This window comes from Coregonus clupeaformis, chromosome 10, assembly GCF_020615455.1.
Source record: "Coregonus clupeaformis isolate EN_2021a chromosome 10, ASM2061545v1, whole genome shotgun sequence".
Classification (NCBI taxonomy): Eukaryota; Metazoa; Chordata; class Actinopteri; order Salmoniformes; family Salmonidae; genus Coregonus; species Coregonus clupeaformis.
Window position 1 is genome coordinate 24,331,550 of NC_059201.1, and position 20,449 is coordinate 24,351,998.

The following is a 20,449-nucleotide window of genomic DNA, read 5'->3' on the forward strand; positions in this document are numbered from 1 at the left end:
GCATTGTGCAATGTTTCTTTCTTTACCCACTGGGCACAGATGCCAGTTCAACGTCTAGTTTTGATATACAAAAATGTCACCCTGTTGATTACTTTTTGTAAATCCAATCAGCTTTCCACATTGATTCAATGTCATCACATTGAATGTTTTGGTTGAAATGACATGGAAACAATGTTGATTCAGCCATTTTTTCCCTAGTGGGTTGTCACTATAAAAAAACTGTGCAATAGAACACAGTGTGTGAATGTGAGAGCATCAAATGACTCAGTTCTGTGGACTAATTTGTCGATTTTTATTGTATTTTATTTAACCTTTATTTTGACAGGGAGTCAATGCTGAAACCAAGGTCTCTTTTCCAGATGGGCCCTATTTAGCACAACAAAACACATAAAAATAGAATATATACACATTCAACTACACCTCCATTTACACATTCAAATATACATTATTATACACAACAATATATGAAAATAAAACCCAATCATAAAAAACATTCTTCATTAAAAAGGTCCCCTAACAGTCTGAAATTCCCTAGAGGCACCAATTCCTCAAATTTTAAAGATGAAGCCAACTAACGTTCACTGTCCGTTCAATAAAAAAGATTGCATTGAGCCCTTGCCAAAGGATGACGCGAGGAAGGTTGGGTTTAAACAGCACACTGTACGTGAGATGCAAGTGAACTGATGAGAGTCCTATCTTGAAGCCTACCACCGGCATTGAAACACAGAATTGAAACGTGAACGAGTGTTTTGAAATGTGGCAACAAGAGAAAATTATTGATGTTGAATTAGGGATGCGAGTTTAGAACACATGTAGGGCTAAATGTCCATTTATAAAATGCGAGATCAGATAACTGTTTCAGCCTGATATATGAGAATGATAATTGTCGCATCCTGAATGTTTTTTTTTATCGGCATATGGACATAGCGCGCATCACAGCTGACCGTGCCATTGTGGGACATTTTCCAACAACAAATAAGGACACAAAATTCAGCAGGTCGTTTATTAATTTAACACACCAGACACATCATGACTGAGCCTTTTTACATCTCAAGGTGAGTACCATACTAACATTGATAATTGCAGCTCATGAGAGGATGAAATGGCAAAGTTGGGTTATTACTTTGCCCGCTCAGGACGCAGTGAAATGATAAGCGCGCGTCCAAAATAAATTAGCTACATTCTTATTGTTTGAATGGATTTACATACCTGTATATAATTTCAAGATGTATTTACATACAGGTATATTCTTTCATGATCTTTCAGGATGTAGACAATGGTAACAATTCTGTAGAAGTCAGGTTGAATTGAATTGCATTTACTGTGATATAATTTCGTTCTTCCACTCACCAAGCAGCTGATTGGGTACTAACGCATATAGACCTCATGCTTCATGAGTTCTTTATATAGAGCTAGAGTAGGCTATCTGACTATCTGGAGTATCTCAGATTGTGATGCATTTCCTATTGAATCGCTCTTTTAAGGTGATGAAAAATCGTGGACTGATTTCTCTATAGAGGCATCACCTCTGATTGTGTTTTTGAGGCAGGCACGTTACTTATGATTGACAACTGTCATCATCATCATCATCATCATCCTAATCATTCTCATCATCCTAATCATCCTCATATGGGCATACATCAAAATGTGCATCCTTAACAACCCAATATTGTTAATAAACCAGGTTGTCACCAAAATAATTATAATAAAGTAGCCTTACATTTTTTAATATTTTTTATTAATACCAATACTGTTTTCTATGCTTGTTTTCACTTAATACTTTGGGATACTGGTGCACTTGTAGTCAGAAAGGCCCTTTTTTCGTGTGGGCAACCTACACGATTTTCTTCATAATGCATTTCATATTTCGTGGAGCCTACATTACACAATTTTCTTCATAATGCATTTTATACAAGGCTATGTCGAATTTTATGAGGGTTGCCAGATTGGGCAAAAATAAGTGTTATTATATATACAGTGAGGGAAAAAAGTATTTGATCCCCTGCTGATTTTGTACATTTGCTCACTGACAAAGAAATTATCAGTCTATAGTCTTAATGGTAGGTTTATTTGAACAGTGAGAGACAGAATAACAACAAATAAATCCAGAAAAACGCATGTAAAAAATGTTATAAATTGATTTGCATTTTAATGAGGGAAATAACTATTTGACCCCTCTGCAAAACAGGATTTAGTACTTGGTGGAAAAACCCTTGTTGGCAATCACAGAGGTCAGACGTTTCTTGTAGTTGGCCACCAGGTTTGCACACATCTCAGGAGGGATTTTGTCCCACTCCTCTTTCAGATCTTCTCCAAGTCATTAATGTTTCGAGGCTGACGTTTGGCAACTCGAACCTTCAGCTCCCTCCACATATTTTCTATGGAGGTCTGGAGGCTGGCTAGGCCACTCCAGGACCTTAATGTGCTTCTTCTTGAGCCACTCCTTTGTTGCCTTGGCCGTGTGTTTTGGGTCATTGTCATGCTGGAATACCCATCCACAACCCATTTTCATTGCCCTGGCTGAGGGAAGGAGGTTCTCACCCAAGATTTGATGGTACATGGCCCCGTCCATCGTCCCTTTGATGCGGTGAAGTTATCCTGTCCCCTTAGCAGAAAAACACCCCCAAAGCATAATGTTTCCACCTCCATGTTTGACGGTGGGGATGGTGTTCTTGGGGTCATAGGCAGCATTCCTCCTCCTCCAAACACGGCGAGTTGAGTTGATGCCAAAGAGCTCCATTTTGGTCTCATCTGACCGCAACACTTTCACCCAGTTCTCCTCTGAATCATTCAGATGTTCATTGGCAAACTTCAGACAGGCATGTATATGTGCTTTCTTGAGCAGGGGGACCTTGCGGGCACTGCAGGATTTCAGTCCTTCACGGCGTAGTGTGTTACCAATTGTTTTCTTGGTGACTATGGTCCCAGCTGCCTTGAGATCATTGACAAGATCCTCCCGTGTAGTTCTGGGCTGATTCCTCACTGTTCTCATGATCATTGCAACTCCACGAGGTGAGATCTTGCATGGAGCCCCAGGCCGAGGGAAATTGACAGGTCTTTTGTGTTTGATCCATTTGCGAATAATCGCACCAACTGTTGTCACCTTCTCACCAAGTTGCTTGGCGATGGTCTTGTATCCCATTCCAGCCCTGTGTAGGTCTACAATCTTGCCCCTGACATCCTTGGAGAGCTCTTTGGTCTTGGCCATGGTGGAGAGTTTGGAATCTGTTTGATTGATTGCTTCTGTGGACAGGTGTCTTTTATACAGGTAACAAGCTGAGATTAGGAGCACTCCCTTTAAGAGTGTGCTCCTAATCTCAGCTTGTTACCTGTATAAAAGACACCTGGGAGCCAGAAATCTTTCTGATTGAGAGGGGGTCAAATACTTATTTCCCTCATTAAAATGCAAATCAATTTATAACATTTTTGACATGCGTTTTTCTGTATTTATTTGTTGTTATTCTGTCTCTCACTGTTCAAATAAACCTACCATTAAAATTATAGACGGATCATTTCTTTGTCAGTGGGCAAACGTACAAAATCAGCAGGGGATCAAATACCTTTTTCCCTCACTGTATATACAGTAAGGGAAAAAAGTATTTAGTCAGCCACCAATTGTGCAAGTTCTCCCACTTAAAAAGATGAGAGAGGCCTGTAATTTTCATCATAGGTACACGTCAACTATGACAGACAAATTGAGGAAAAAAAATCCAGAAAATCACATTGTAGGTTTTTAATGAATTTTTTTGCAAATTATGGTGGAAAATAAGTATTTGGTCACCTACAAACAAGCAAGATTTCTGGCTCTCACAGACCTGTAACTTCTTCTTTAAGAGGCTCCTCTGTCCTCCACTCGTTACCTGTATTAATGGCACCTGTTTGAACTTGTTATCAGTATAAAAGACACCTGTCCACAACCTCAAACAGTCACACTCCAAACTCCACTATGGCCAAGATCAAAGAGCTGTCAAAGGACACCAGAAACAACATTGTAGACCTGCACCAGGCTGGGAAGACTGAATCTGCAATAGGTAAGCAGCTTGGTTTGAAGAAATCAACTGTGGGAGCAATTATTAGGAAATGGAAGACATACAAGACCACTGATAATCTCCCTCGATCTGGGGCTCCACGCAAGATCTCACCCTGTGGGGTCAAAATGATCACAAGAACGGTGAGCAAAAATCCCAGAACCACACGGGGGGACCTAGTGAATGACCTGCAGAGAGCTGGGACCAAAGTAACAAAGCCTACCATCAGTAACACACTACGCCGCCAGGGACTCAAATCCTGCAGTGCCAGACGTGTCCCCCTGCTTAAGCCAGTACATGTCCAGGCCCGTCTGAAGTTTGCTAGAGTGCATTTGGATGATCCAGAAGAGGATTGGGAGAATGTCATATGGTCAGATGAAACCAAAATATAACTTTTTGGTAAAAACTCAACTCGTCGTGTTTGGAGGACAAAGAATGCTGAGTTGCATCCAAAGAACACCATACCTACTGTGAAGCATGGGGGTGGAAACATCATGCTTTGGGGCTGTTTTTCTGCAAAGGGACCAGGACGACTGATCCGTGTAAAGGAAAGAATGAATGGGGCCATGTATCGTGAGATATTGAGTGAAAACTTCCTTCCATCAGCAAGGGCATTGAAGATGAAACGTGGCTGGGTCTTTCAGCATGACAATGATCCCAAACACACCGCCCGGGCAACGAAGGAGTGGCTTCGTAAGAAGCATTTCAAGGTCCTGGAGTGGCCTAGCCAGTCTCCAGATCTCAACCCCATAGAAAATCTTTGGAGGGAGTTGAAAGTCCGTGTTGCCCAGCGACAGCCCCAAAACATCACTGCTCTAGAGGAGATCTGCATGGAGGAATGGGCCAAAATACCAGCAACAGTGTGTGAAAACCTTGTGAAGACTTACAGAAAACGTTTGACCTGTGTCATTGCCAACAAAGGGTATATAACAAAGTATTGAGAAACTTTTGTTATTGATCAAATACTTATTTTCCACCATAATTTGCAAATAAATTCATTAAAAATCCTACAATGTGATTTTATAGATTTTTTCTTCTAATTTTGTCTGTCATAGTTGACGTGTACCTATGATGAACATTACAGGCCTCTCTCATCTTTTTAAGTGGGAGAACTTGCACAATTGGTGGCTGACTAAATACTTTTTTCCCCACTGTATATATATTGGTATTGATTAAGGTATTTGATTGGGGAATGGGGATACATTTTTATGATGTGAAATTATGATACACACCATAATACAAATACACACACACAAACACACACATATACACACACTCACTTTGTTTGTACTCATGTTGTAGCAAACTCTTTATTTTTGAATGAATTATTTTTTATAGATGTTGGGAATAGTGGTACAGGAGAGTCTGAAATGAATGAAATACTCTAACCCTAAGCTATGTTCAATGTCTGCAGCAATTTCCAGTGAGAAATGCTCAGTCTGAAGCCATTCGGCTATGGGTTTCAAAACCCTATAATAATGCTACAAGTTATTTCACCTTAAAAAGGGTTTATTTACAACATCTGGGGTATAACATGTTGGGCAAAGGGGTATAGGAGAGTCTGACATATAACCCCTAACTTGAGTTCAGTCCTCACCAATGAGAACCAAGAGGGGCCTAGCTTCGTCATTCATGACTGGGAAAGGCCTTGATTCTAGGCCGTAGAAAATCCTAAATCCATCTCATTAGATCAGAACAGGATGTATCACAGTGATTCATATTACTGGTTTGCATCCTAAAAAAAGGATAGTTGTGTTTTGCTGCATAACACACTTACATTATTTGTCTACCCATATGATGTGGATCATTGTCAGGTTATTTGATATATAAGGTTCAATAACAGAAGAACACCAAGTTTGTAGTGGGTGTTTAAAGAAAACTGAACCATGGATTACAGTTTCTCTTGGCCCATAGACTACTTTCAGGGTGAGGACCCATCTAACATCACGTAAAATAGTGAACTGCTCCTTTAAGCCTAAACAGCAGCTGCAGTACAAACTTCACAATGCTGTTGACCAAGCTCATCTCATCTTCGTTCTGTCTGTGTGTTTGGAAGAGGGATTTGGTGCCTTTTAGACTCTCATAGTCATGCAAACCAGATGAACCCAGGGCTCTCGGTGTGCTCTCTGTGCTCTCTGCGCTCATGCTTATCTCACTGGCCAGTTGGACTGGTATTTATTCCGATGGTCTCACCAGAGCTGTAAAGCTTCTCACAGAGAGGGAGATTGACTTCTCTCTGTTGGCGCACTAATGCCAGGCCAGTAGCTTTATCAGTTGCCTGCTAAGTTTAGAATTTAAATAGGTCTTTATTTTAGTTAATTTTTTATTACTGTAGGCCTACTGTTATATAATGAGATTGCGTTTTCCTTTAGTGGTAACTCTGGATTGCTTCCATTACTGTATCTCTAAATCATTCTTTGCAAGCGCCAATGGTAAAAAGAGGGCTATTTCCTGCAGCATAACTTTCTCTAATCTACTGACCCTGTTTTCATTGCCTCTCATCAGTTATGAGTTCTCTTCATATTTTTTGATTCAATGTTGCAGCACTGGCTAGTGTGTTCTTTACCAAGGTGTCATTCCCCCATTTAAAATGATTATTGACCAATACAAAGACTATAGATAACAGGAGGCATGTTCAGTTCACTCACATTATGATATATTTAGTGTGGAATGATAGCCTGATCAAATGTTGACATTATATATGGTTGTTGTGTGATCCAAACATCATCAGGAGCAATGTGGGTCAGCGGCAATGCCCTGCACTCTATTTGTAGTGGTAAGTCAGGCAAATTAATGTATGTAAGACAATTACACCGTGTGTGACTGCAGAGCAGCTCACTACCCAGAGCTGGAGACCCCTCTCGTTGCCCACGGAGACACTGATGAAGCACGTCAGCTCAGATGCTACAGCCTGAGGAGGAAGAGGAGGAGGAGGGCCCTCATGTTGGCTAGTGTGTATGTATGTACATATGTATATGTGTGTGTGAGTGTGCACACTTTTGCGTATGTGAAAGAGGGAGCGTCACAAAGACAGACAGAGAAAGAGAGAGTGAGAGAGTATGAGAGTGAGAAAATCAATTAAATCCCCAAATGAACAAACATGGCCTGTAACCCTCCTGCTCATGGCCTGTAGCCCTCCTGCTCATGGCCTGTAACCCTCCTGCTCATGGCCTGTAGCCCTCCTGCTCATGGCCTGTAGCCCTCCTGCTCATGGCATGTAGCCCTCCTCTCATGGCCTGTAGCCCTCCCGCTCATGGCCTGTAGCCCTCCCGCTCATGGCCTGTAGCCCTCCTGCTCATGGCCTGTAGCCCTCCTGCTCATGACCTATAGCCCTCCTGCTCATGGCCTGTAGCCCTCCTGCTCATGGCCTGTAGCCCTCCTGCTCATGGCCTGTAGCCCTCCTGCTCATGGCCTGTAGCCCTCCTGCTCATGGCCTTTAGCCCTCCTGCTCCATCTTTTCTTCTCCATCAAGCACCTGTTAATTTAGTCTTAAAGCCAGCATAGAGGTAAAAAGACGTGTAAAGTGTTTAGTGGAGAGTGTGGGAAGAGAGATACAGATGGAGGCATACAAGGAGCTCACCTGCCAGATGGTACTTTTGGCAGTACACTGCGTGCAATATGGCATGACGCCTCCATATTGTTATCCCTATTTTCAATGTAAATGCTGCTGTCACAGTGCTGTTGTACTGGATGTTCTCCTACAGTCTACTTCCATGTTGATTTGTAATCCCTGGCACTTTGTGAGATGGCATTGTGCCAGTGTAACTGGTTGAGCTTTTTAGACAATAGGTGAGAGCCACAGATTAATTAGTGAGAGTATGAGACCTATGGAGGTAATGATAGGACATTGAATAGATGAACAGGGTTGAGAACAAAGAGATAAGAGCAGAGATAAAGAGATGGACTTGGCAGTGTCAAACATATAATGTGAGGGGAACATGATTTGTGCAGCAAGTCAGTCTCTATGCTTTTATTCCCTGTACTGTGCCATTGACTCTGGCATTAGTGCAGGTTAAAGTTAGGGGCAGGACGGACCCTGCAGACCATGGGAAGAAGCTATGCTGTATGAGCAGATACTTTTATTTGCAGAGCTCTGGGTGCCACCTCCTTGGTCTTATTTACACTGGGGATTAAATGAGGAATGGGTGCTGCCGGTGCACCGGAGCCTCCAGGTGTGAAGTTGTGAATAGTAGACAACATGTATTGTCTCTCCTCCTCTTACCTGTTTTCTGTGTTTCTCTCTGGGCTCCCAGTAATTTGTCAGCAGTGAAGGTAGCAGCTGCTCTGTTTGCGTTGTCATTTCTTTGATCGCAATTTTTCGTTCCAACTACCTCCATCCTTGGCATCCTGCTCCCTACACAGCCATATGGGCCAGTAGAGGGAAGCTGAGGAAACATACATCCTTCTTCTGAATCAGTTGTTATTGGCTTTGTGTGCGTGTCCATATAATGCATGTGTGAATTTGCCGCTTCATATATTCTGTTCCACCGTTATTTCCCCCTCATATACAGTGCCTTGCAAAAGTATTCATCCCCCTTGGCGGTTTTCCTATTTTGTTACATTACAACCTGTAATTTAAATGGATTTTTATTTGGATTTCATGTAATGGACATACACAAAATAGTCCAAATTGGTGAAGTGAAATGAAAAAAAAAACTTTTTTCAAAAAATTATACAAAATAAATAACGGAAAAGTGGTGCATGCATATGTATTTACCCCCTTTGCTATGAAGCCCCTAAATAAGATCTGGTGCAAACAATTATCTTCAGAAGTCACATAATTAGTTAAATAAAGTCCACCTGTGTGCAATCTAAGTGTCACATGATCTGTCACATGATCTCAGTATATATACACCTGTTCTGAAAGGCCCCAGAGTCTGCAACACCACTAAGCAAGGGGCACCACCAAGCAAGCGGCACCATGAAGACCAAGGAGCTCTCCAAACAGGTCAGGGACAAAGTTGTGGAGAAGTACAGATCAGGGTTGGGTTAAAAAAATATATCAGAAACTTTGAACATCCCACGGAGAACCATTCAATCCATTATTAAAAAATTGAAAGAATATGGCACCACAACAAACCTGCCAAGAGAGGGCCACCCACCAAAACTCACGGACCAGGCAAGGAGGGCATTAATCAGAGAGGCAACAAAGAGACCAAAGATAACCCTGAAGGAGCTGCAAAGCTCCACAGCGGAGATTGGAGTATCGTTCCATAGGACCACTTTAAGCTCCACAGAGCTGGACTTTACGGAAGAGTGGCCAGAAAAAAGCCATTGCTTAAAGAAAGAAATAAGAAAACACATTTGGTGTTCACCAAAAGGCATGTGGGAGACTCCCCAAACATATGGAAGAAGGTACTCCGGTCAGATGAGACTAAAATTGAGCTTTTTGGCCATCAAGGAAAACGCTATGTCTGGCGCAAACCCAACCCCTCTCATCACCCCGAGAACTCCATCCCCACAGTGAAGCATGGTGGCGGCAGCATCATGCTGTGGGGATGTTTTTCATCGGCAGGGACTGGGAAACTGGTCAGAATTGAAGGAATGATGGATGGCGCTAAATACAGGGACATTCTTGAGGGAAACCTGCTTCAGTTTTCCAGAGATTTGAGACTGGGACGGAGGTTCACCTTCCAGCAGGACAATGACCCTAAGCATACTGCTAAAGCAACACTTGAGTGGTTTAAGGGGAAACATTTAAATGTCTTGGAATGGCCTAGTCAAAGCCCAGACCTCAATCCAATGGAGAATCCAGTGACTCTGTTAATAAAAAAGTGGTCAGATGAAGCAGATACTAAGCTACAGGACTGTTTTGCTAGCACAGACTGGAATATGTTCCGGGATTCTTCAGATAGCATTGAGGAGTACGCCACATCAGTCACTGGCTTCATCAATAAGTGCATCGATGACGTCGTCCCCACAGTGACCGTACGTACATACCCCAACCAGAAGCCATGAGCTAATGGAAGAGTGGCCGCACTGAGCTAATGGCTAGAGCTGCCGCTTTCAAGGAGCGGGACTGTAACCCGGACGCTTATAAGAAATCCCGCTATGCCCTCCGACGAACCATCAAACAGGCAAAGAGTCAATACAGGACTAAGATTGAATTGTACTACACCGGCTCTGACGCTCGTCGGATGTGTCAGGGCTTGAAAACTATTACAGACTACAAAGGGAAGCACAGCCGCGAGCTAAATCACTTCTATGCTCGCTTCAAAGCAAGCAACACTGAAGCATGCATGAGAGCACCAGCTGTTCCGGATGACTATGTGATCACACTCTCCGTAGCCGATGTGAGTAAGACTTTTAAGCAGGTTAACATTCACAAGGCCGCAAGCCCAGACGGATTACCAGGACGTGTACTCCGAGCATGTGCTAACCAACTGGCAAGTGTCTTCACTGACATTTTCAACATGTCCCTGACTGAGTCTGTAATACCAACATGTTTCAAGCAGACCACCATAGTCCCTGTGCTCAAGGACACTAAGATAACCTGCTAGGGCCCTCTGTAGCTCAGTTGGTAGAGCATGGCGTTTGCAATGCCAGGGTTGTGGGTTCGATTCCCATGGGGGGCCAGTATGAAAATGTATGCACTCACTAACTGTAAGTCGCTCTGGATAAGAGCGTCTGCTAAATGACTAAAATGTAAAATGTAAATGACTACTGACCCGTAGCACTCACATCTGTAGCCATGAAGTACTTTGAAAGGCTGGTCATGGCTCACATCAACACCATTATCCCAGAAACCCTAAACCCACTACAATTTGCATACCGCCCCCACAGATGATGCAATCTTTATTGCACTACACACTGCCCTTTCCCACCTGGACAAGAGGAACACCTACGTGAGAATGCTATTCATTGACTACAGCTCAGCATTCAACACCATAGTGCCCTCAAAGCTCATCACTAAGCTAAGCATAAGACTCCTGAACAGCTAATCATGGCTACCCGGACAATTTGCACTGCCCCCCCCACCCCGTCCCCCTTTTTTACTCTGCTGCTACTCTGTTTATTATTTATGCACAGTCACTTTAACTCTACCCATATGTACATATTACCTCAATTACCTCGACTAGCCGGTGCCCCCGCACATTGACTCTGCACCGGTACCCCCCTGTATATAGCCTCCCTACTGTTATTTTATTTTACTGCTGCTCTTCTTAGGTATTTGCTTTTATGTTTTTTGCTTAACTCTTTTTTTATTTGTTTTACTTTGCATTGTTAGTTAAGGGCTTGTAAGTAAGCATTTCACTGTAATGTCTACACCTGTTGTATTAGGCGCATGTGGCAAATAAAATTTGATTTGATTTGATTTGAATCTGTGGTATGACTTAAAGATTGCTGTACACCAACGGAACCCATCCAAAATCCTAGTGGCTAGATGTGCCAAGCTTATAGAAACATACCCCAAGAGACTTGCAGCTGTAATTGCTGCAAAAGGTGGCTCTACAAAGTATTGACTTTGGGGGGTGAATAGTTATGCAGGCTCAAGTTTTCAGTTTTTTTGTCTTATTTCTTGTTTGTTTCACAAAAAAATATATTTTGCATCTTCAAAGTGGTAGGCATGTTGTGTAAATCAAATGATACAAACCCCCCAAAATCAATTTTAATTCCAGGTTGTAAGGCAACAAAATAGGAAAAATGCCAAGGGTGGTGAATACTTTCACAAGCCACTGTACTGTACTCTATACAGGGAAGTGTACTTTGTATATGGAAGTCTACTGTCTATCATTTGAGAGAGCAACATCTTTCACTGCTATGTATGGCTTTTCTATCCTGAATGATTGATGCCAACAAAGCTTACACAATATAGCATACTACACACAGTCATACTGTAAATGACTAAGACAAAAATAGCTGATCTACATGGACAGTTCCAATAAATCTAGAATGTCGTAAGCTATACAAAAAAAAATGCACTCAAGGCAGGAATAGACTGTAATGTTGTAACTAGCTGGTAATCTAAGGGAACAGTGAGAGAGCATATCCAAACAGAACTCTATAGATGTTCCTTGTGCCTGTCCCAACCACACTGGAGAAGAGAGCTGGCCTTATTCCCTAGTCCCCTCAGCTGTCATGCCAACAGGGCACTCATAGCCTTGCTCTTTCCCTTGTTATTTTTCTAGTCCCTTAAATGTCATTACCGATGGGGGTGTTGTAGCGATGTACAGACTTGCTCTGTCTTTCACTGAATGCTGAATTATAGAAGACCTGGTATTGCACTTGGGCTGCACAGATTTTCAACAGAGTGCTGGAGGTCACTTTGACTTTCCCCTTTGATTCTCATCATTCATGCAACATGAGCGCTCCCTGATTCAAAGAGCCTGTTTCAGGTCACCATTAGTCAGTAGAGATCCACAGTGAAATGTACTGAAGACAGCCCAGGGAAGGGAATTGATGAGTGAATCTGACTATGGCAATATTGGGATGCTCTATATTTCCATGCGGACTCAGAATTCTGCAGTGTTGCAGCAATTTCAGTTTTACCACTGTGCATAATGCCATGCATTGTCAGAGGTCACTGATTGTGTTTTGACAATATGCTTGAAGAGATTCCTTTCCCCTAGCTTGGTTCACCACCCTGTGGTTTTAATAACCGTAACATTCTGGATTGATTGAGTGATGTTTTATGGTTCTTAATGCTTGGTCTCTAAAGCTAGCAGTCTGAGAATTGTTCACTAAACAACACAATTGATATAGAAATAAATGTAATTATAATTATTTTATTTGTAACATCAAACAATCCAACAAATTATTCTATCAAATAAAATGAGGAACAGCCTGAATTGATTTGAAGAGGCAAATGGTCACTAAATCTGGTAGAATTCACTGCTTGTAGGCCTATCCAATAATCACAGTATTGTGTGGTTTAAATGAACATCCATATGTCATTATAGCCATTTGGGGGCTGAATGTAGGTTTGTAAGAAGACCAATAAAAGCAGAATCCATAGCCCCCGGGCCTGGCTCTCCAATGGGAACACAAATAAGACACAGAGGAGTGATCACAAAACATTTATTTTACCATAAACCCCACAGGTCCCTCGTGATTAAATCTGACATTCATTTAAAAGTCATCGTTAATAAAGACAGCCTTTTCATGTCCTAATTCCTCTACCCCTCACTGTAGGTACCAGTCCGGCTCTGGTTCTCTGGCTCGCTCTCCCCCCATCTCCAACACGTATGACCTACTTCTGTCTCCGCATCATTGTAAACAGATCTACTAATTGCCTTCATTTATTCATTTGGAAGTCAAGTTCTGTTGGGGCTGGCGCCCTCCCAGTTCATTCATGTGTAATGTGTACAATTTCTCCCTCCCCCCATGACTCGTCCACATGGATTTGTGGACCCCAAGACTAAGGTATCCCATCAGGCTTTGTGATTTAGCCCATGATTAAATGAGTGCCATTTTGAGGGGCGTGAGACATTTCCGCAGTGTCCCATTGTGCAGACTTACCCAGAAGTGTGGCACATGACAATATACTGCACATAATGCATTGACATAAGCTCTAGAAGGGATGAAGATGTCTTTATGGTTACATGGCTTTGTAAAGTTATTGTCAAAACCCCTGATATTCCACTCTAAAACCTAGAATTGGGGAACATACAGTGGGGAAAAAAGTATTTAGTCAGCCATCAATTGTGCAAGTTCTCCCACTTAAAAAGATGAGAGAGGCCTATAATTTTCATCATAGGTACACGTCAACTATGACAGACAAAATTAGAATTTGTTTCTCCAGAAAATCACATTGTAGGATTTTTAATGAATTTATTTGCAAATTATGGTGGAAAACAAGTATTTGGTCAATAACAAAAGTTTCTCAATACTTTGTTATATACCCTTTGTTAGCAATGACACAGGTCAAACGTTTTCTGTAAGTCTTCACAAGGTTTTCACACACTGTTGCTGGTATTTTGGCCCATTCCTCCATGCAGATCTCCTCTAGAGCAGTGATGTTTTGGGGCTGTCGCTGGGCAACACGGACTTTCAACTCCCTCCAAAGATTTTCTATGGGGTTGAGATCTGGAGACTGGCTAGGCCACTCCAGGACCTTGAAATGCTTCTTACGAAGCCACTCCTTCGTTGCCCGGGCGGTGTGTTTGGGATCATTGTCATGCTGAAAGACCCAGCCACGTTTAATCTTCAATGCCCTTGCTGATGGAAGGAGGTTTTCACTCAAAATCTCACGATACATGGCCCCATTCATTCTTTCCTTTACACGGATCAGTCGTCCTGGTCCCTTTGCAGAAAAACAGCCCCAAAGCATGATGTTTCCACCCCCATGCTTCACAGTAGGTATGGTGTTCTTTGGATGCAACTCAGCATTCTTTGTCCTCCAAACACGACGAGTTGAGTTTTTACCAAAAAGTTATATTTTGGTTTCATCTGACCATATGACATTCTCCCAATCCTCTTCTGGATCATCCAAATGCACTCTAGCAAACTTCAGACGGGCCTGGACATGTACTGGCTTAAGCAGGGGGACACGTCTGGCACTGCAGGATTTGAGTCCCTGGCGGCGTAGTGTGTTACCGATGGTAGGCTTTGTTACTTTGGTCCCAGCTCTCTGCAGGTCATTCACTAGGTCCCCCGTGTGGTTCTGGGATTTTTGCTCACCGTTCTTGTGATCATTTTGACCCCACAGGGTGAGATCTTGCGTGGAGCCCCAGATCGAGGGAGATTATCAGTGGTCTTGTATGTCTTCCATTTCCTAATAATTGCTCCCACAGTTGATTTCTTAAAACCAAGCTGTTTACCTATTGCAGATTCAGTCTTCCCAGCCTGGTGCAGGTCTACAATTTTGTTTCTGGTGTCCTTTGACAGCTCTTTGGTCTTGGCCATAGTGGAGTTTGGAGTGTGACTGTTTGAGGTTGTGGACAGGTGTCTTTTATACTGATAACAAGTTCAAACAGGTGCCATTAATACAGGTAACGAGTGGAGGACAGAGGAGCCTCTTAAAGAAGAAGTTACAGGTCTGTGAGAGACAGAAATCTTGCTTGTTTGTAGGTGACCAAATACTTATTTTCCACCATAATTTGCAAATAAATTCATTAAAAATCCTACAATGTGATTTTCTGGATTTTTTTTCTCAATTTGTCTGTCATTATGAAAATTACAGGCCTCTCTCATCTTTTTAAGTGGGAGAACTTGTACAATTGGTGGCTGACTAAATACTTTTTTTCCCCACTGTAGATGTACAGCAATTCTCTGGAGGTTTGATATAACAACATCACATGCACTCCTGTCCCTATGCCTCCGTACTGGGTTATTACTCTGTCTTGTCCAGCCTGATCAGACTTGGCCACAAGGGACACAGTTTTCATCACATCTGATGAAAGGACACGACTCTATTGTTGACTCAGTGTGAGAACACTGTGTCTGTCCTGCAGCCTGAAAGATGGTGTCACAGTCTGCTGACTGTTTCCAATCCTCTCACATGTTATCAGCCTGGACCCAGCAGGAGCCTCAGAGGCTGCTGCAAATGGAACACATTCCTGAGCTATAAAGCACAATAAGCACTGTGCATAAAGTGCACAGAGGGAGAGAAGGATACATATTTCTGTGATCATTTTAAATCATGTTTATGTATGGTCACAGACGGTTACCCTCCAATGAATCACACATAATAAGACACTGCAGAGTTTATGCCAGAATGTCGAGCCAATGCACTCCAATATAGGCTGAAAACATAGGCACAGCCCTTGGTGAGGGACTTAAGGTCAAATTAAACATAGTGGCATGGCATGGCATTTTGACTCGGATTGGTGACCGCCACCGTAGCCTGGCATCCCCAGAGGCCTGAGCATGTTTTTCATTGAGTGTGTGTGAATGAGTCATGTCTGGGGCTGAGGCTGGGGTTGGCAGGAGTGTGTCTGACTGGCAAGGCAGTGTATTCAGCAGGGAGGGCTGCAGCCAGCAAGGAGCTGTCTCTATAATCCAGGGTTAACACAGAGCAGCATGACTGCATGCCAGTTACTTCCTGCTTCTGGCCCACCTTGTTATTCTCTATAGAAGGTTTGGCTTGATCTTCGCAACACTGAATTCAGCTCTGTAGGTCTCTGTATTGCGGAACTATGCTGCACCTTGTCCTTTCTGTAATATTTGTCCTTAGCTTTACGGTTTCACTGAACATTGCACAGACACAGACATAATACTTGAGGCGCAACTAAGATCTTAATGCAAATTATGTTCAGGTTCATAACACTGAAGTTTGTCATATGATTTGGATTGGAATGATTTACAATAGAATAATGGCTTTACCAAAGCACTGACCACAGCAACTCAAGGTGGTCTCCCATGATATTGTAAACTGGGAGCTTAATATAGAGTTTGAAATGGGGTGTACTCCTGGGGGGATAAAAATGATTAGTGACAATCCATTTGCTTGGGCAACCTGTTAATGGAATTCACTTTCTGCATGTACAACAATTAAATGCTGCATAGAGTCAAGCCAGATCACCCTGAAGCCTTCATAAAACAGAGCTATGGCTCACACCTGTGTGAGAATCATATAACAGGGCCCGGAGATTCACTAGGCTAAGGCTATTCATATTCATGCCTTATACAAAATACAAATAATGTTTCACTACAAAGGCCAATTGAATACAGAATGTTATTATATTAGCATAGAAACTAGACAAGGAATGTTTAGTTACTACAGATGTGAGAGAGGGATTGTCAGGAGAAGGCCATGTGATATCTTTATTCAAATCAAAGGAGAAGGAATGCTTGGTTGAGCTACCGTAGCCAAGGCTCTGCTAGTAGCTATGGCTCTGCTAGTAGCTATCTCCAGCAGTGGCGGTCAGTGGCGTTTATGATGAGGGAGGCCAATTTTTTTTTTCATGATCATGGCCTTATTTCTATTACAGCACGTTGGGTGACTGTCATTCATATTCCATTCATACAGTTCAATGTAACATCGATAGGTTTAGGCTACTACATGATACTCACATTTTCCCTATACCCATCATGAGGTTGCTACAACCTAGCCTATGAATGAAAGTTTACAACGTGCACACAGGTCAAGAGAAAAATTTGAGATGACAGACAGTGACACATGGACAGACAGTGACACATTCAGTACCGCCTTGCACACTCTTGCCTGCATCTAGCTTATCTAGGGTGTAATCATTAGTCCAACAGTTGCAAACAGGTTTCTATTGGACACATTCAGGGTTTTTTTATCCCCGTTTCGTTTGCTTCTGTTTAAGAAACGTTTTTCAACAGAATCGGTGGAATGAATACACCCCTGATCACGCATAAACACAGTTCACTTAAGTTTCATAACAGACACGTTGTATTAATTCTAGCCTCTATGCGCTCTCCTCCTCTCACCTTTTCCCTTCATTTGTGGACTTCAAAGAACAACACATCAGCTGTATGTGACCAGGCGAAAATACCTTTCCAAGCCAAACTATGTCATAACCGCTATAAACAGCCTACATCATTGTCCCCATATTAGCTAAAGTAACGTCCTAGTCAACATAGCTAATATAACTAATACGTTAGTAAACCCGCTACAATCATGCAGTAACATTACAGTGTATAGTCAGTAAGCAGTTAGACTGGCGGGCCCCAGTGGCAATAAATTAATAAAACCAAAAGCTTACCTTGACTTGGAAGAGTTCCAGTGTTGTGTTGGATAGTCATAGCCAGATAGCTAACATAGCATCCCTCTGTTTGAGCCGGGTGTTTGAGTAACTGAACAAGCCAGCTGCATTTGCTAGCTAAGTAAGTGAAAAAAATGATGAAATCTCTCTCTCTCTTGCTTCTCCTTCATTTTGGAAGAAATTAATTTGTTGAAAACTGTTCAACTATTGTCTTTCTCTCTCTTTGAGTCAACTACTCACCAGATGTTATGCACTGCAGTGCTAGCTAGCTGTAGCTTATGCTTTTAGTACTAGATTCATTCTCTGATCCTTTGATTGGGTGGACAAGATGTCAATTCATTCTGCAAGAGCGCTGGTAAGTTGGAGGACGTCCTCCGGAAGTTGTCATAATTACTGTGTAAGTCTATGGAAGGGGGTGAGAACCAAGAGCCTCCTAGGGTTTTGTATTGAAGTCAATGTACCAAGAGGAGGACGGAAGCTAGCTGTCCTCTGACTACACCATGGTGCTACCCTACAGAGTGCTGTTGAGGCTACTGTAGACCTTCATTGCAAAACAGTGTGTTTTAATCAATTATTTGGTGACGTGAATATATTTAGTATAGTTTTATCTAAAAAGGATAACTTTTTCAATGTTTTACAATAATACAAAAAATGAAATTCACTGAGGAGGATGGTCCTCCCCTTCCTCCTCTGAGGTACCTCCACTGATCTCCAGTCAGCACCTGTTGCTCTCCTTCCCAGGAGCCACAGGATTTACCTTTTACAGTGAGGGAAAAAGTATTTGATCCCCTGCTGATTTTGTAGGTTTGCCCACTGACAAAGAAATGATCAGTCTATCATTTTAATGGTAGGTTTATTTGAACAGTGAGAGACAGAATAACAACAAAAAAATCCAGAAAAACACATGTCAAAAATGTTATAAATTGATTTGCATTTTAATGAGGGAAATAAGTATTTGACCCCCTCTCAATCAGAAAGATTTCTGGCTCCCAGGTGTCTTTTATACAGGTAACGAGCTGAGATTAGGAGCACACTCTTAAAGGGAGTGCTCCTAATCTCAGCTTGTTACCTGTATAAAACACACCTGTCCGCAGAAGCAATCAATCAATCAGATTCCAAACTCTCCACCATGGCCAAGACCAAAGAGCTCTCCAAGGATGTCAGGGACAAGATTGTAGACCAAGGCTTGAATGGGCAACAAGACAATCGCCACGCAGCTTGGTGAGAAGGTGACAACAGTTGGTGCGATATTTCGCAAATGGAAGAAACACAAAATAACTGTCAATCTCCCTCGGCCTGGGGCTCCATGCAAGATCTCACCTCGTGGCGTTGCAATGATCATGAGAACGGTGAGGAATCAGCCCAGAACTACACAGGAGGATCTTGTCAATGATCTCAAGGCAGCTGGGACCATAGTCACCAAGAAAACAATTGGTAACACACTACGCCGTGAAGGACTGAAATCCTGCAGCGCCCGCAAGGTCCCCCTGCTCAAGAAATCACATATACAGGGCCGTCTGAAGTTTGCCAATGAACATCTGAATGATTCAGAGGAGAACTGGGTGAAAGTGTTGTGGTCAGATGAGACCAAAATCGAGCTCTTTGGCATCAACTCAACTCGCTGTGTTTGGAGGAGGAGGAATGCTGCCTATGACCCCAAGAACACCATCCCCACCGTCAAACATGGAGGTGGAAACATTATGCTTTGGGGGTGTTTTTCTGCTAAGGGGACAGGACAACTTCACCGCATCAAAGGGACGATGGACGGGGCCATGTACCATCAAATCTTGGGTGAAAACCTCAGCCAGGGCATTGAAAATGGGTCGTGGATGGGTATTCCAGCATGACAATGACCCAAAACACACGGCCAAGGCATCAAAGGAGTGTCTCAAGAAGAAGCACATTAAGGTCCTGGAGTGGCCTAGCCAGTCTCCATGCCTTAATCCCATAGAAAATCTGTGGAGGGAGCTGAAGGTTTGAGTTGCCAAACGTCAGCCTCCAAACCTTAATGACTTGGAGAAGATCTGCAAAGAGGAGTGGAACAAAATCCCTCCTGAGATGTGTGCAAACCTGGTGGCCAACTACAAGAAACGTCTGACCTCTGTGATTGCCAACAAGGGTTTGCCACCAAGTACTAAGTCATGTTTTGCAGAGGGGTCAAATACTTATTTCCCTCATTAAAATGCAAATCAATTTATAAAATTGTTGACATGCGTTTTTCTGTTTTTTCTGGATTTTTTTGTTGTTATTCTGTCTCTCACTGTTCAGATAAACCTACCATTAAAATTATAGACTGATCATGTCTTTGTCAGTGGGCAAACGTACAAAATCAGCAGGTGATCAAATACATTTTTCCCTCACTGTATGTGTATCCTGCACAACACAGCTTGCCAGGGCAGTGACATTTAAAAAAAACATCTGGATATAGAGTTTTGATATTTTCCTTGTAACATCCAGCTTTACATGTGTAACTGACATGCATTACAACCAAATAACTACATGGCAACAGAACAGGGCAGCAATGACAGTGCCAGTACAGTGTTTCCCCTAGGATTTCTTTCAGCACCGGAGGCAAAGGTGGCGCGGGGTGGGGGGATATGTGTTGTATGTTTTAGAGAACAGGGAGAGAATACACAAAGTGCGTCTGTCTGCCAAAGGGACCAGAGGAAAAAGGGACACTCCAGTGATTTCCCCCCTGATGTCTTTGAAGCAGGGACAGATGGAGAGGAGACACTAGAGTGGAGCTGGAGAGAACCCAGACACCACTGTGTCAATCCTCCAGTCCTGTCTGTCCTCCCCTTCTCTGGC

General features: G+C 42.7%; 1 protein-coding gene across 1 annotated transcript in view; it reads left to right on the forward strand.

Moving 5' to 3' along the window:
* The first annotated feature begins 708 nt into the window (after positions 1-708).
* Positions 709-20,449, forward strand: part of LOC121575791 (plexin-A2-like) — a 105,163-nt gene continuing 85,422 nt past the window's right edge. The window contains exon 1 of the mRNA XM_045222901.1: positions 709-1,055. The gene's annotated coding sequence lies outside the window, so the exon portion shown is untranslated. The remainder of the gene's footprint in view (positions 1,056-20,449) is intronic.